Below are 15,528 nucleotides of genomic sequence, written 5' to 3' on the forward strand. Positions count from 1 at the left end.
TTGCTTCAATTTGTGTCCTACTTTTCACAGTATCTCATTGAGATACATCTACATTACAGTTTCTTGTATAAGCTGATCACAGGGCATACAGTTGCAGGACAGGATACAGCAGTGTCCCCTGAAACAACAAGTTTCCCTTCCTCAACAAAGCAGGATTCCCATTACTGTTAACTTTTGCCTTTGATGTATAAAGGGAGCTGTCTTTCCCTATGGACATCTATGTGGTAACAATTGTTATTCATTACAAGCCTGCCCCATGTTTAGTGCTTTAAAAGGGATCCTGCCTTAATTCGCTACCAAGAGGAAAAGGTTGAATTCTTCCCTTGTTCCTTCAGTATCTGTGTTCTTTTTTACCAAATTACCTTTGATTCCAATATAAACTTCATGTTGGTTTACGCTAACTTGTGTGTGAGTCCATTTTACAGTTGTGACTTATTTTGGTCACAGGAGCACGGTGGTGTCAGCAGAGGTTGGGCTTGCAACCAGAGGTTCAGATTGACTGGGAGCCCAAAATAATTGCTAAGCAACCCTTAAGGGGTTAGTGCTACAATTCATACAATGGTCTAAGGTTATTAGTGGTGTACCCCAAGGTTCAGTGTTGGGACCCTTATATTTTAACTTATTTATAAATGATATAAACTCTGGGATTAAAAGTGCCATTTCAGTGTTTGCAGATGACACCAAGCAATGCAGTGGAATAACATCCTTACCATTTACAAGCTGAGCTCAATGCACTATTTAATTGGACACAGGACACCCATTAGAAATCACAGGGCCCCATACAGTCTAGCTGACAGGCCCCCCCAAGAATATCACAATTATATTTTCACTAAAACTGCTTCCTGGGAGAAGATGACAAACTGCAGATTACCCCTCCCCTCCTCCCAAAGTGTGAGCTTCCTGTCAGCATAAATCCCTCACCCTCAAAACAAAGAAAAAGAAAACTGCATGAATCAGCACCCTCACCTACCAAGCATAAATTCTGTCTGCAAGCCAAAATTCTCTCCAAACAAAAATGCAAATATTCCCATTCTTCCCAGTTCAAATCCCCCCTCCCAGCACAAATCTTCCCCCCCCCCCCAATCCTACCTCCAGGCTTAAATTCCACCCCAACTCCCTCTACTAGCAGAAATCACCCACAGCTGAAATAAAAATTAAAGAAGCCCACCTAGCACACATCCTTATGCTTCTCAAAGTTTCCATCCTAGCACAAATCCCCCCCCCCCCCCAATTTCCCCTTCCAGCACAAATCCCTAATCCCTCCTCCTTGGTAAATCTCTCCAACCCTCCTCCTAGCACATATCCCTCTATTCCTTCTAGCAAATATCCCTCCACCCCACCCAATTCCCATTACGTTTTCCAGCACAGATAACTACCCATCAGCCCTCCTCTACAAACATCCCAAGCACAAACTATTATTCCTCCCTCTGTGTATAATTTACCTGTAACCTTGAAACATTCACCCTGCCCCCTCCCTCCTCAACTTACAGGGGGAAACCAGTACAAATCCAGGAGGAGGTGCACTGTGTTATGCTTTCTGGGCTCTCACCTCCTGTCATAACAGCCTCCTGGTACAGCACATGAGATAGGATCGCTCTTACTGTAGATCATATCGGACTATACACACAAACAGTTTGATTACCACCCCCTACCCACATTTCCTGCTGCTGGGAGATGCGCAGCCCTTGGAGGAGATAAGGGGCGGTAATCAAATTTTGTGTACAGCCCGATGCAATCTAAGAGCGATCCTATTGCATGTGCTGTACCAGTGCGGTTCTGACAAGAGCGGATAGCCCAGAAAGCACAACACAGCACACCTCCTCCTGACTCTTTCCTCTCTACCACTTCTCTCACTGATCCAGCCTCCAGGTTGCCGTCCCCTTGTCCTGGCTTTGAAAGGGGGTGGAAAAATGAGCTCAGGGTACACAACATCCAAAAGAGGGCTGGCCTGGGGAGAAGCAGAACTGAAAACTGTGTGGGCAGCCCACCCCAGCACCCCTTTTGATCTGACAATGTCTGTGCCTCTCTGTGTCAGAACGATGACCTATGTGTGTTTCCCTCCAGCAGCTGAAAGTTGGCAGGAGGGAGAGGGGGAGAAACCAGATTTCAACTACTGGAGGGAAACACATACTGGGCATCACTTGCCCTTCCCACCCCACCGATCCTCCTGCTGTCCGGACCCCTCTGTGTGCCCTGGTCTCCTACAGGAGTACTAGGCGTACCCACCTGATGTTGGCCCTGATTGGGCAACTATGTGGCAAATGAGGTTTAATATTAATAAGTATGAAGTTATGAACTTGGGGACTAAAACATGCATGCATCATACATACTGGAAGGAGAACAGCTGGGGGAGTCAATGGTGGAGAAGGATATGGGTGTTCTGGTAGATCATAGAACTTATAATAGCAAGCAATGCCCAGCAACAGTTTCTAGAGCTAGCAAAATACTTTCTTGTATTAAAAGTGTTATAGACTTTAGAGAGAAAGAGATAATTTTGCCCCTGTAAAAATCATTAGTAAAAGCTCATCTGGAATATGCAGTTCAACTTTGGGCACCAGTTCACTAAAATGATATTGGAGAACTGGAGAAAGTGCAGAGAAGGGCAATCAAACTGATAAGAGGCATTAAGGAGCACAGCTATAAGGGAAACCCAGTCACGTCCAATAGGCGAAATGCATTGGCAGGGTCATTGGAGTGCACGGCCATCTTGGATAAAACGGTGGATATACGAGTGCTAGGGTAGCATAGAGTAAATATAAAATCAGCTGCCAGCATAAAAAGGAAATACCTAAATCCTCTAATGTATTGTACAATAATTGATGGATGCCAGCACATGGAGTAACATAACCTCTGGGAAAAGGCTCATTTTTTGGAAACTGTGAGCCCCCCCTTAAGGTGCTCCATGGTAGGAGACGTACACCTATGTACATGATCCCCCCGGTGGCTGAAATCCATACTGCATGATGTACCCTATGTGATGATTACACATTATACTGGAATGAGGAAACCTGCGCTGGTCGGATTACATCTGGTGACTCAACCCCACCTGACGACCTCACCTGTTTGCAGAGTTCCGGTTCCCTGAGTACCTTTGGAGTAGGTCTTATTTACTCCAACACACATAACCATGTGCTATCTGGTTAGTACATTATATACTCACTTCTCATGAACCACGGAAGTCACGTTATTTTAACAACCACCTAAGGAACCATGATTTCCACACTGCACTCTTTAAGACTTTTACTCATTCTTTCATTTTATGTCATTTTTACCTTTAATATGAAGCGCTGCATTTTTTTCAATTATTGACCATCTTGGATAGTTATTATTGAATTTGAATGCACAATCTGGATCGTTGTGGTTTTAATTTTAATAAAAGAGATATTACATTATTGGGATTTACTCTTTATGAAGGCATGGAGAAAATTGAAGGCTTGCTCTAACAAAGGAAGTCGATTGAGAGAAGAAGAGTGCAGGAGATTTTGAAGAGCAGCAATACACACAGAAAAAGCATGTTCAGACTTTGTGTTATAAGGAATCACAAGATGTGATGAGTGAGTTTTTCACAAACTGTGTGTACAGCACTAGTATCACGGTCACTGCATTCTTTCTTTTTGGAACACATTGAACATGAATCACTTGGCACAGAAGATTTGAATGTTTACAAGTGATATGAATTAAAACATAGCTAATGGACACTATATTGGGAGCACTAAATATTTTATTGCAGTGGAAGGTTTATATATGAATATGTGTGCTCTGCAACATATATTGCAAAGCACATTTTGAGCAGGTTTTAAGGACATACTGTATATATTTTTTATTTATTTTACTTTCATTTTATTATTTATTAGCACAGGGTGAAATGTGGTGAATTTTCAGCTAACACTAAGTAGGTTTTTATTTATTTATGGTATAGAGCACAAAGCGCTGCACCTCTTTCAATAATTGTGGAGTGTTACTATTTTCCAACCTTGGGTTTTGATAGGTGTGTAGCAGCTGTTTGTGATTAAGAGCAATTGTTCTCCATAGGGACAGAATAAGCATTAGTGTTGAATATACACTGCTCAAAAAAGTGAAAGGAACACTTTGAAAATGCATCAGATCTCAATGGGGAAAAATATCATGCTGGATATCTATAATGATATGGAATGGGTAATGTGTTAGAAATGTAAGGGTGTCATTGTCTAGCCTGTAGAGGTCTGTGCGTTCCTCCATGGGTATACCTCCCCAGACCATCACTGACCTACCACCAAAACAGTCATGCTGAATGATGTTACAGGCAGCATAACCTTCTCCACGGCTTCTCAAGACTCTTTCATGTATGTCCAGGGGCGGACTGACAACTCATGGGGCCCCCGGGCAATAGGGGATCATGGGGCTCCTGTGTCCTTGCCCAAACTCAAAAAAGCCTATGTTAAAGGTACCAGGGACATGTCATGGGGCCCCCTACTGACCCCGGGCCCTCGGGCAGTGCCCGAGTTTCCAAATGGTCAGTCCGCCCCTGTGTCTGTCACATGTGTGCAGGGTGAACTTTCTCTCATCTGTGAAAAGCACAGGGCGCAAGTGGCGGAACTGCCAATTCTGGTGTTCAATGGCAAGTGCTAATCAAGCGCTATGGTGCTGGGCAGTGAGCACATGGCCCACTAGAGGATGTCGGGCCCTCAGGCCACCCTCATGAAGGCTGTTTCAGAGACATTCACATCAGTGGACTGCTGGAGGTCATTTTGTAGGGCTCTGGCAGTGCTCATCCTGTTCCTCCTTGCACAAAGGAGCAGATACCGGTCCTGCTGATGGGTTAAGGACCTTCTACGGCCCTGTCCAGCTCTCCTAGAGTAACTGCCTGTCTCCTAGAATCTCCTTCATGCTCTTGAGACTGTGCTGGGAGAAACAGCAAACCTTCTGGCAATGGCACGTATTGATGTGTCATCCTGGAGGAGTTGGATTGCCTGTGCAATCTCTGTAGGGTCTAGGTATTGCCTCATACTACCAGTAGTGACACTGACTCTAGCCAAATGTAAAACTAGTGAAAGACAGTCAGAAAAGACGAGTAGGCCTCTGTGACAAACGCGGTGCCAGACCCCTGCTCTCCTCACCAACTCTTACAGGACCAGCCAATCTCACACTGTGCTGTCACTCGTGTAAAAATGCCACTCTCAGCTGCACCCTGCACAAAGATTTTCCAGCCCGCGGGACCACAATCTAGATTCCAGCAGCCTGAGAGGGATTGTCTCGGGGTTAGGTTAATTACACAATAACCCTTTAAACTTCAAACTGCCACCAGATAGCTTTGGGATTATCAACCCTTCACAATATTAGCAAGAACAAATATGAACAATAAACATCTGTAACACACACTGTCACCACAGACAGATATATTCAGAGGATTATTATATACAGTAGCACTTTTCAAGAGACAGGGAATCTTTAGTTTGCATTAAAAGCATTAGAGGTCATTTTAACACTTTACAAAATAGGGTTTATTAATGAAAAGGTCAAATGGTGCAATCAAAATATTTATAGAAAGGGATGTTACAAATAATAAAGAGAACAATAAAGCAACAGAGAAATAAAAGAAAGACGTTAAGAAGGCAGAATACTTGCAGGCAAAAACATTGCTGTTGCTCTCTTGGGTGTTCCTTGGTTGATGGTAAATGAGAACACTCTTACTAGAGCAGGCAGGTTCTGTGGATTGCCAGATGTGCAGCAGAGCAAGGTAGGTAGCCAGGAACAGGACTGGGTCAGACAAGTCAGGGTCATAAACAGTCGGGCAGTGCAGTACCGAATCAGAAGAGAAAGCCAAGGTCAGGAGCAGAGCCGAAGTCAGGAACCAGGAGCAGGAGAGCAATCAGAGTCGGGACAGGAACAAGAGCCAGGTCAGCAACAAAGGGACCATCAGGAACTTGCTGGACATGGGGGGGGGGGGAGCTGAAAGATCAGTCAGCACTGAATCAGCACCGAGGTGCTCTTTAAATAGCCCGCCCAGCGCCGACAGGCGCGCCTGGGTCCTAGTGCCTGCCCGGTGCCGTCATCGGTGACAGGTGCGCCTGGGTCCTAGTGCCCGCCTGCCTGTATGCCTTGTCGGAATTCTGCGCATGCACAGATTCATGCACTGCGACGATCTTCTCGTTCCCCGATACCTTGTCACCCAGGAGGGAAGAGACTGCTTTCTCCCTTTTCGTACAGTATGTGCTAACATAGTCGTGTATGACCTTGATTTGTTCGGTATGATATTCCCCATTCAGATATATTTCTAGTATTAATCTGTCCTGCCCCTGTTGAATTCTATGAATTGTATGTGAAATTGTTATGTTATGTATAATGGAATAGACGTTTTATGGCACACTCTGCATTCCTTGAGCCTTAATGGCCTTGCACGCCATGTGTGACGGTTTGACTGAGTTATTATTGTTTTACGATGGGGCAGAGGAAAGTGTTTTGCATTGTGCATGGAAACAGACATCCTGCCAAGGCTAATTAGCTGTTTACAGCCCTGGACAGGTCTGGACTCTGAGTCTATTTGTGTTTTAATTAAGATAAGAGATTCTTTTGAAGTTTGCTAAAAGTTACAGCTACAAATTCCATAGTTTGCAGGGGGGGAGGGACACTGCTCATGAGACCTTCACAAGATGGCTGTGGCATACAGCTTCCATGTCTATATTGCGCACAATCGTTACAGCCTCCACCTCTAAAGCCATTCCTATTTTGGGGGTTGTCGCATTGTTGCCCATCTAGTGCACCTGTTGTTATTTTCATTAACACCAAAGCAGCTGAAACTGATTAACAACCCTCTCTGCTACTTAACTGACCAGATCAATATCCCAGGAGTTTAATTGACTTGATGCTATACTCTGATTAAAAAATGTTCCTAGCAGTGTATATGGAAAGATTAAAAAAGAACAATCAGTGCAAAAAACTGCCACCATGCAAGTGAAATAAATAAAGGTCCATAAAGTCCAATTTAAGGCTGCAAAAAGTCCATATAGCACTAGGGAAAGCCTCCTATAATGGTAGTAGCATAACTGTGTAAAATGAAGAAGAGAAGAAGTGCCTCTAAGTGCAGTATAGACAGCTTTTAATGGGTAACAAATGTAAAACAACTCACATGTATCATGTGTAAAACAAGCTCATGTAGTGCAGGCTCATAAAGATGGGAGAATGGTTGGTCCATGCTATGACAGCCGCGTCTTCGCTCAGGGGATCGTGGTTGTAGGAGAAAAAGCCGGCCAGCATGTGGAGTCTCCTAAAGATGGTGTCTGGAATGCATGTTGAGGCGCGATGTTGGCATCAGCGTGATGATGTACAAGGACCAGCATGCATAGCGATGCGTATTGGAGCATACGCTAGACCTCTGAGGGCGACAGTGCGCTCCTTTATCAAGGCTTGATAAAGGAGCGTGCTTCCGCCCTCAGAGCTCTAGCGTATGCTCCGATACACATCGCTATGCATGCTGGTCCTTGTACATCATCACACTGATGCAGACGTCGCTCCTCAAAATTCTGGTCCTTGTACGTCATCACGCTGATGCCAACGTCGTGCCTCAACGTGCGTTCCAGATGCCATCTTTAAGAGACTTCACATGCCAGCCGGCTTTTTCTCCAACAACCACGATCCCCTGAGCGCAGACGTGGCTGTCATAGCAAGGACACAACTGTTCTCCCATATTTTTGAGCCTGCACTACATGAGCCTGTTTTACACATGATACATGTGAGTTGTTCTACATTTGTTACCCAATAAAAGTTATCTATACTGCACTTATGTGGAAAGATTAGCTGAACTGAGTTTTGTCTCTCTTGAGAAGAGGTGATTAAAGGAGGATATAATCAACATGCATAAAAACATAAGTGATCTTTATAGTGAACTTGGTGTAGAGTTATTCATTTTCAGGGCATTACAGAGGAAAAGCGGGCACTCTTCGGAGGAAAGGATGTAACATTCACATATGAAAATGCTTCTTCATGGTAAGAGTTGTGAAAATGTTTAATAGACTCCCTCAAGAACTGGTTCTGGCCACCTCAGTAGATTATTTTAAAAAAGAGCTGGATGCATTCCTAAATGCACAAAATATAACTGGATACCTTTTTTTTAGCGGTAATAACATCAAGGGTAGTTAATCCAGGGAACATCCAAATGCCAATGGGGGATCATGGAGAAATTATTTTTTCCCCCACTGGAGCGAATTGGATCAGGCTTTATTGTTTTTATTTGCCTTCCTCTAGAGCAGGGGTGGGCAAACCTTTTGACTTGAGGGCCGCAATGGGTTCATATATTGGACCCGGGGGCCGGACCAAGAGTAGATGAATGATGTGTATGTGTCATCCATAGTAAGTATAGTAATATTCCCCCATAGTAAGCATAGTAATTAATCCCCCATATAGTAATTCATCCCCCATAGTAATTCATCCCCCATATAGTAATTCATCCCCCATAGTAATTCATCCCCCATATAGTAATTCATCCCCCATAGTAATTCATCCCCCATATAGTAATTCATCCCCCATATAGTAATTCATCCCCCATAGTAATTCATCCCCCATATAGTAATTCATCCCCCATAGTAATTCATCCCCCATATAGCAATTCACCCCCCCTATAGTAATTCATCCCCCATAGTAATTCATCCCCCCTATAGCAATTCATCCCCCATATTAAGTCCCCCCTGTGTCAATTCACTTACCTTTGCTCCACACGTTCCTCTCGCTGTGTTCCCGCGCCGTTCCGGTGTAGCATGAAAATCTGTCTCCTATGAGGATCTGTCCCCCTCGACGTATCTGCGCATGTGCCAGTTTCAGGCATTAGCAGCCGATCGGCGATCTCCGGCACATGCGCAGATACGTCGAGGGGGACAGATCCTCATAGGAGACAGATTTTCATGCTACACCGGTCTTCAGGGCGGACTGTGAGAGGAGCCTAGCTCCCCTCACGTTCGTCACGCTGCCCCGCCTACACACATCCTGACAGCCATCCTGACAGTATCACGCTCCGCGGGCCGGATTAAAAGGTCCGCCGGGCCGTAGTTTGCCCATTGCTGCTCTAGAGTCTAGATCAACTGAGGGTATAGGATATAGTATATGGAAGTTTTATGTGTGTGGGTTGTTTTTATTTTATTTTTTAACTAGATGGACTAGTATCTTTTTACAACCTGATTAACTATGTAACTAGGGCAGCTATGTTTGCCATAATTAACCCTGTCTGTACTGTGCTGGCAGATCTTCATTATCAGCCATGACACTTCCTCCTGAGGAACATCTTACCTCCACAAGGCATGGAATCTAAGCAGCATTATTATTTGCTAAGAAGGTTTGGATTTTACAGTATGGACATCAGCTTTGACCCACTGGAGAAAGCCAAAAAACTAACAAACAACAAAAATAAGTGCCTAATCATCTTCAAGACCATAGCCCAAATATTAACTGAGATTGGGAAAGGTGGTCAAGCAAAATGATATCTGGCCTTTTAACCAGGGTAATAATCAGTGATGTCATACACAGGTTGAGTTGTGTCTGCTTTGCAGGTTGCTATTTAGGGCAGAAAATAGTATGGGCCAGTACCTATGATCTGATCTAGAATGGGCCAGTACCTATGATCTAGTGATCTATCAAAATAGCCACCATGCTGGATATTTGAATCGAGAACTGTTGAAGAATGGAAGATGGTGTCTGGAACATATGGACACCATCTTGGTTACTGGCCAACATGACTGATTGTATGGAGCAGGACCCCTGTCTAGTATACTGAGCACTCTTTTACCCATTTTACTATTTGAGTTTTTTTAACTTTTTAATAAAATGGACTATACAATGTTGCACAATGCCTCCAATGGCATTTGTCCTTTGTTTTTTCTGTTACAATACTTGCATGCTGCACCTGGAAGCAGAGGAAATCCCATTGAAATAGCTGGACTCACAGCTTGGCTGAGCCAAGGTGGATGCCTTTCTTAATCTTTCAAACACATTAGACCACTCATAGTCTGGAATTCAACATGTTCTGGTAAATTGCAGTGTTTTACAGTATATGTGGGTGTACTACATTAAATGTCATATTTTTTGCTGAGGCTGTACTTTATATGCACAATTATCATCTGGAAGCTTCTTCTCTTCTTTACAACACTTGATGATACCTGCTGTTAGATCCTCTTCTGAAGTATTAGAGTGCCTGCACCCATTGGGACTATCCTTTGCCCATTGTCATCTGGGTTGATGGTGCACATTTGTTTTTTTTTATAAATGTTTTATATCATTTACTTATGTAATGTGATGATACCAGTGGCAGTCTTTGACATATGCTTTCATAATTCCTTTAGGGGTGCACATATGTTTTTATATGTATTTGTGTAAGGTGTTGACATTGCCTGAAATATTGGATACACCATATGTTTTCAAATTTTCCAAGCATGAATTTGTTATAGATTGTTATTATAATGTGTGTATTATTCACTTTTCACAGTTTTTCACGTTAGCGTTACACTTTTGTATACAAGACTGGTGACTTTGTGGGAAATTAACATAAGTGGATAATTTCTTCCACCAGAACATGCCCTGCTTTCCTACTTCATGTCTTCTATATGTGCATCCACTATACAGGTTAGGAGATATAGAGGTTAATTTACTAAAGGCAAATAGGTTATTCACTTTGCAGGGGAAGTTGCACTTTGCAAGAGAATTTTCCCCAGAGCTTAGTGCATGTGGAGAAATTTCACTTTGCATAGAATACCCGACCATGTGCAAGGAAAAAAACATTTTTGCTTCCACATGATTGGATGTTGGATAGTCCTTTACAATCTGCAACTTCCTTTGCAAAGTGAACAGTCTGTTTGCCTTTAGTAAATCAACCATTGTATCTATTAATCCAACAATCTTTAAGCCATTTACTTCGAGGCAGTTGGCACACACAGTCATATGAAATTTGTTGTGTTATGTAAATCTACTGTGTTTTTTGAGCTATGAAGCACTATAAAATCATAATTATGTTTGCATTTTATTAGAGCTAATTAGACTAATGTATCTAACAACTAAGCGTGGTAATTGTTTTATTCTATAGTAACCTGGCAAAGAATGTGTTAATATATAATAAATATAAGCCTGTCTACCCCAGATTGACCGCCTGGTACACATCGTTCTGTGCAATCGCTCATGCAAACATAACTTAAGAAGTACTTTCTGGTTATTCCCTGCGGAAGTCACAAGATTTTTATCTTCTGGTACGTGAAAAATGAAATGAACTGAAATAGGTCAGCCAGAAAGAGAAGTGTCCTGATCTGCTCATTTTGGTGTTTGTCTTTGTCTGTCCTGATATATGCATTTCTGTCCTGACATGACCTAATTTGTACCGATAAACCAAGCTGTCTCTTTATCATACATTCTCATCTCTTACAGTATATGTTTAATGGGTTACAGATTACATTAATGTGTTCTTTGTAGACTTCTGGGGCGGATAAGCCTTTCCATTTCCATTTTAACTGCTATTTCACAGGCATTAGATGGAAATACAGTAGATAACAGTATGAGTCTGTGATATAGCTAATGTATACTTCTAAAACACCTATTGTGAAGATAAGAAACACCCCTAAATTTCCTTTTTATGCTGCATGTGTAGTGAAATCAATATGTGTGTATACATTTTTTTTTTAATGTTAGAAAGGAGTAGAACCCCTGTTAGGTTTTTACTGCTACCCAGCGCTTCATTAGAAGGATTTCTTCTCACTTAATGTTCCAGTATCAGTGGCTTAACAGACAGAAAATTAGGGATATCCTCCATCAGCAACCTAAACAGAAACAGATGCATTTTTTGTAGAGTAATGGAAGTACAGTATCTGTCTTCACCGTGCTCCGTGTCCCAGTTGCAGATTTTCCCTCAATTCTTGTCTAGTTAAACCATCGTCATCATGACAAGAAGAGAGGGGGAAATTTCTGTAATAGAGATCTGATCTGATAACAGTAAATCTCAATGGGGTTCTAATACTTACATGCTCTATGAAAAAAAGACTTTTGGTTGGACATACTTTACACCTAAGTGGAAGGGGATGTATAGCATTTTCTATATACTGTATTTTTGTCTTTATTTATTATGTTCAGGAACAAAAAAAATGTAATGTTTTATTCAAAGATGATTTTTTTAAAATCTGGTATATGTGAAAAAAATGCATACTAATATTTGATACTTGTTTAAACTCTTTTTATTACATTATGCAGAGAAAAATTACAAGGTACATACTGTATAAGAAAAAGACATATACAAGCAAATTGTATGCAAAAGAGTATTAAGGCAAATACGTGTATTGGTATCAGAGAGTTTCCAGACCATACAATGGAATTGCAAAGAGTACAAGTGTATATATAGGCAACTGCACAAGAACACATTGTATTTTAATAAATGGAATACCGTTTAGATATGAATAATGGTGTACTTGCATACATTGTATATACTGTATATTTCTGTTACTGTATGAATACACACCAAAGAAGAGGCCCTTGTATATTGTATAGGCCCTCATTACTACCTTCTCTTCGAGTCCTCGTCGGCTCTTCTCTACCTTTAACTCTCTACTTTCTCCACCGCCACAGAGCTCCTCACTCACTGCCCACGAGATTGCACACCACTTCCAAAACAAGATCGACGCAATTCGTAGGGACATTGCCACTACACAGACACCCACCCCACTTAGCATTCCTCACACATTGCCTCCCTCAACACTGTCCTCCTTTGACCCCGCTACCACCGAAGAGGTCCTTAAAGTCTTCTCAGAAGCCCGCCTCCCCACCTGCCCCCTGGACCCTGTCCCCTCACAACTCCTTCGGTCACCCTCCTCTTCCATCCTGTGCTCCCTCACTCACATCTTCAATCTCTCCCTCTCTACAGGTGCATTCCCCTCCCCTCTAAAGCACGCGCACATCACTCCCATACTTAAGAAACCCTCCCATCTGTCCTTCCAGCCCCAGATCCAATCGCTGATAAAATCATGTAGACTTCACCTCCGCAACATCTCCAAGATACGACCGTTCCTAACCCCGAAAACCACTAAGCAACTTATTCACTCCCTTGTCATATCACGCCTCGACTATTGTAACTCCCTCCTCCTTGTCCTTCCTCATCGTAGGCTATCCCCCCTCCAGTCTATCATGAACGCTGCTGCCAGACTCATCCACCTCACTAACCGCTCTAAATCTGCCGCCCCTCTCTGCCAATCCCTCCATTGGCTCCCAGTTGTCCAACGGATAAAATTAAAAACTCTAACAATGACATATAAAGCCATACACAACACTGCCCCAATTTACATAACCGATCTCATCTCTAAATATCACCCAAACCGTACTCTCCGCTCCTTGCAGGACCTCTTACTCTCTACCTCCCTTATCTCCTCCTCCCATGCTCATCTCCAAGACTTCTTGAGGGCGGCACCCATCCTCTGGAACTCCCTACCCCAATCTATCAGACTATCACCTACTCTACTTGCCTTTTGGCGATCACTGAAAACCTCTCTCTTCAGGGAAGCCTATCCCGTCCTCTGCTAATTCCGGAATCCTCTAACCTTCCAACAACTCCATCCCCCACTGTGACTACCTACTGTACCACTCACCCTTCCCTCCTAGATTGTAAGCTCCAAGGAGCAGGGCCCTCAAATCCCTCTTGTATTGAACTGTATTGTTGCTGTATTGTCTCCCACTGTAGTGTAAAGCGCTGAGCAAACTGTTGACGCTATATAAATCCTGTATTATAATAATAATAATAATAATAATAATAATGTATATCTGGTGTAGGAAAAATGGACTGTCCATTGGAACCAAAGTCCCCAACTTTGTTATCTAAGAATGTGCTTGCATGAAGACATACATGAATGAAATAGAAAATAAAAGTAGAAGGGAGGAAGATAGACAGAACCAGAGAAAGGGGCATACATAATGAAACGGTCAGCAATATAGTTCAGCAGGGCTTTTTTTTTTCAGAGAATAGGTGTATGAACTCCACCTCCTTCTGAGTCACCCCTTGTCTCTGCCTCCTACCCAACTCTGACCACCATCTCTTGGTTCCGCCTCCTACCCACCTCCCAGTATTGCCCACTTTAGAGCATACAGAACCAAGTATCATATTGTTGTGCTAAGTGTAGCACTATTCCCGTAGGCGTTGCTGAAGATTTGGGTCCTCTATAATCTTGCACAGCAAGGCAATGCACATTTTCTTAAGACTTGCATTCCAGCTTGCACACATTGGACAGTAAACAGTCCTTGAGCTTGGTTCTTTATGTTTTATTAGGGGAATTGAACTTGGGTGGGGTAAAGGATGCACAAGGAACAGTAAACGGTGGGCAAACTCATTAGCAACTATGTACAAATCTTTACACAGCAGAAACTCTTCTTGGAGAGCTTTCCAGCCTGATAATCCTCTTTTTATCCAGCTGCCTGAGGGAATCCCTGAGGAAGGGGATCCAGTGCCTGCCACTTTAAATTAAACAGTCCCAGGTAAGGAGCAAACCAGGTTTCCCACCAGAGTGCTCTTTTCTACTTAACTGGCCCAGGGGGTGTAGGACTACTCACTCAGTTTCACTTCTGCGAGCTGATTTAGGTAGGTGGCTTCCTTTATACCTTCTGCTGGGCTGGCTCCTTTCCTGGCTCTACAGGTAGTCCCCACTTTGGGGGCTGAGGGATCCTCCTTTCCAGCTTCCTGCCTTTAGGTAGGCCCTTTCTCACTGGGCCCCCTTCCAGGCTCCTGCATCTCAGTTTCCTCACATCTTCCACCCAAACTCTCACTGCTACTGAGAAGGTTCAGTCACTCTTAAGAGCTGTCCTGACCCCATGGCAAGCCTCATGCTTGGGGATTGGTCAGAATCCCTTAAGAGTGCAGACTTGCTCCTCCTCACCTCCACCATCTGCTTCTAGAATCTTCTCCAAAATTTGAGAGCAGGGGGAGGTGTCAGGGAACTGATCTGCAGAGCCTTTCAGCCCTGACACAAATTTGATCCAGCTGACTATTGCCCAGGCTGATACTTAACCCTTCTAACTTAAAAAATAATCCGCTAGCTCCCCCTAGCTAACTAGGAGGGTGCTACATACATCATTTGGAATTTGCTAATAACAAGAAATTCATTAAAATAGATCCCCTGCAGCCAGCAATAAGAGACTCCTCTGGCAACAAGAGATCCCCCAGTAACAATAGACCCCACAGCAACAATATACCCCCAGCAGCAACAACAGATCTCTAAACCCTCCAACAGCCAGAAATAATAGACCCCTCCCTCAACAGTAGATCCCTCCCAGCAACAAATGACCCCCCAGAAGCATTAGACCCCCCCACTCAAAAATATGTTTCCTCCAGCAACAGTAGATCCCCAAGCGGCAAGCAACAATAGACTCTTCAGCACACCCCAGCACCCCTTGCCATTACATACATCCAGTGCTGGAGGTGGCAGAACTGCGTTCCCCCACGTTCCCGCTGAAAAAAAGCCTTGGGCTCAGTGTCTTCTATATTCCATAAAAGATCAGTCACCCACAAGGCTATTTTTCTGCCGGAACATGACAGAACGCCGTTTCACC

This window comes from Staurois parvus, unplaced genomic scaffold (genome assembly GCF_062004578.1).
Source record: "Staurois parvus isolate SC_StPar_1 unplaced genomic scaffold, SC_StPar_1.0 ptg000450l, whole genome shotgun sequence".
In the NCBI taxonomy this organism is placed as follows: domain Eukaryota; kingdom Metazoa; phylum Chordata; class Amphibia; order Anura; family Ranidae; genus Staurois; species Staurois parvus.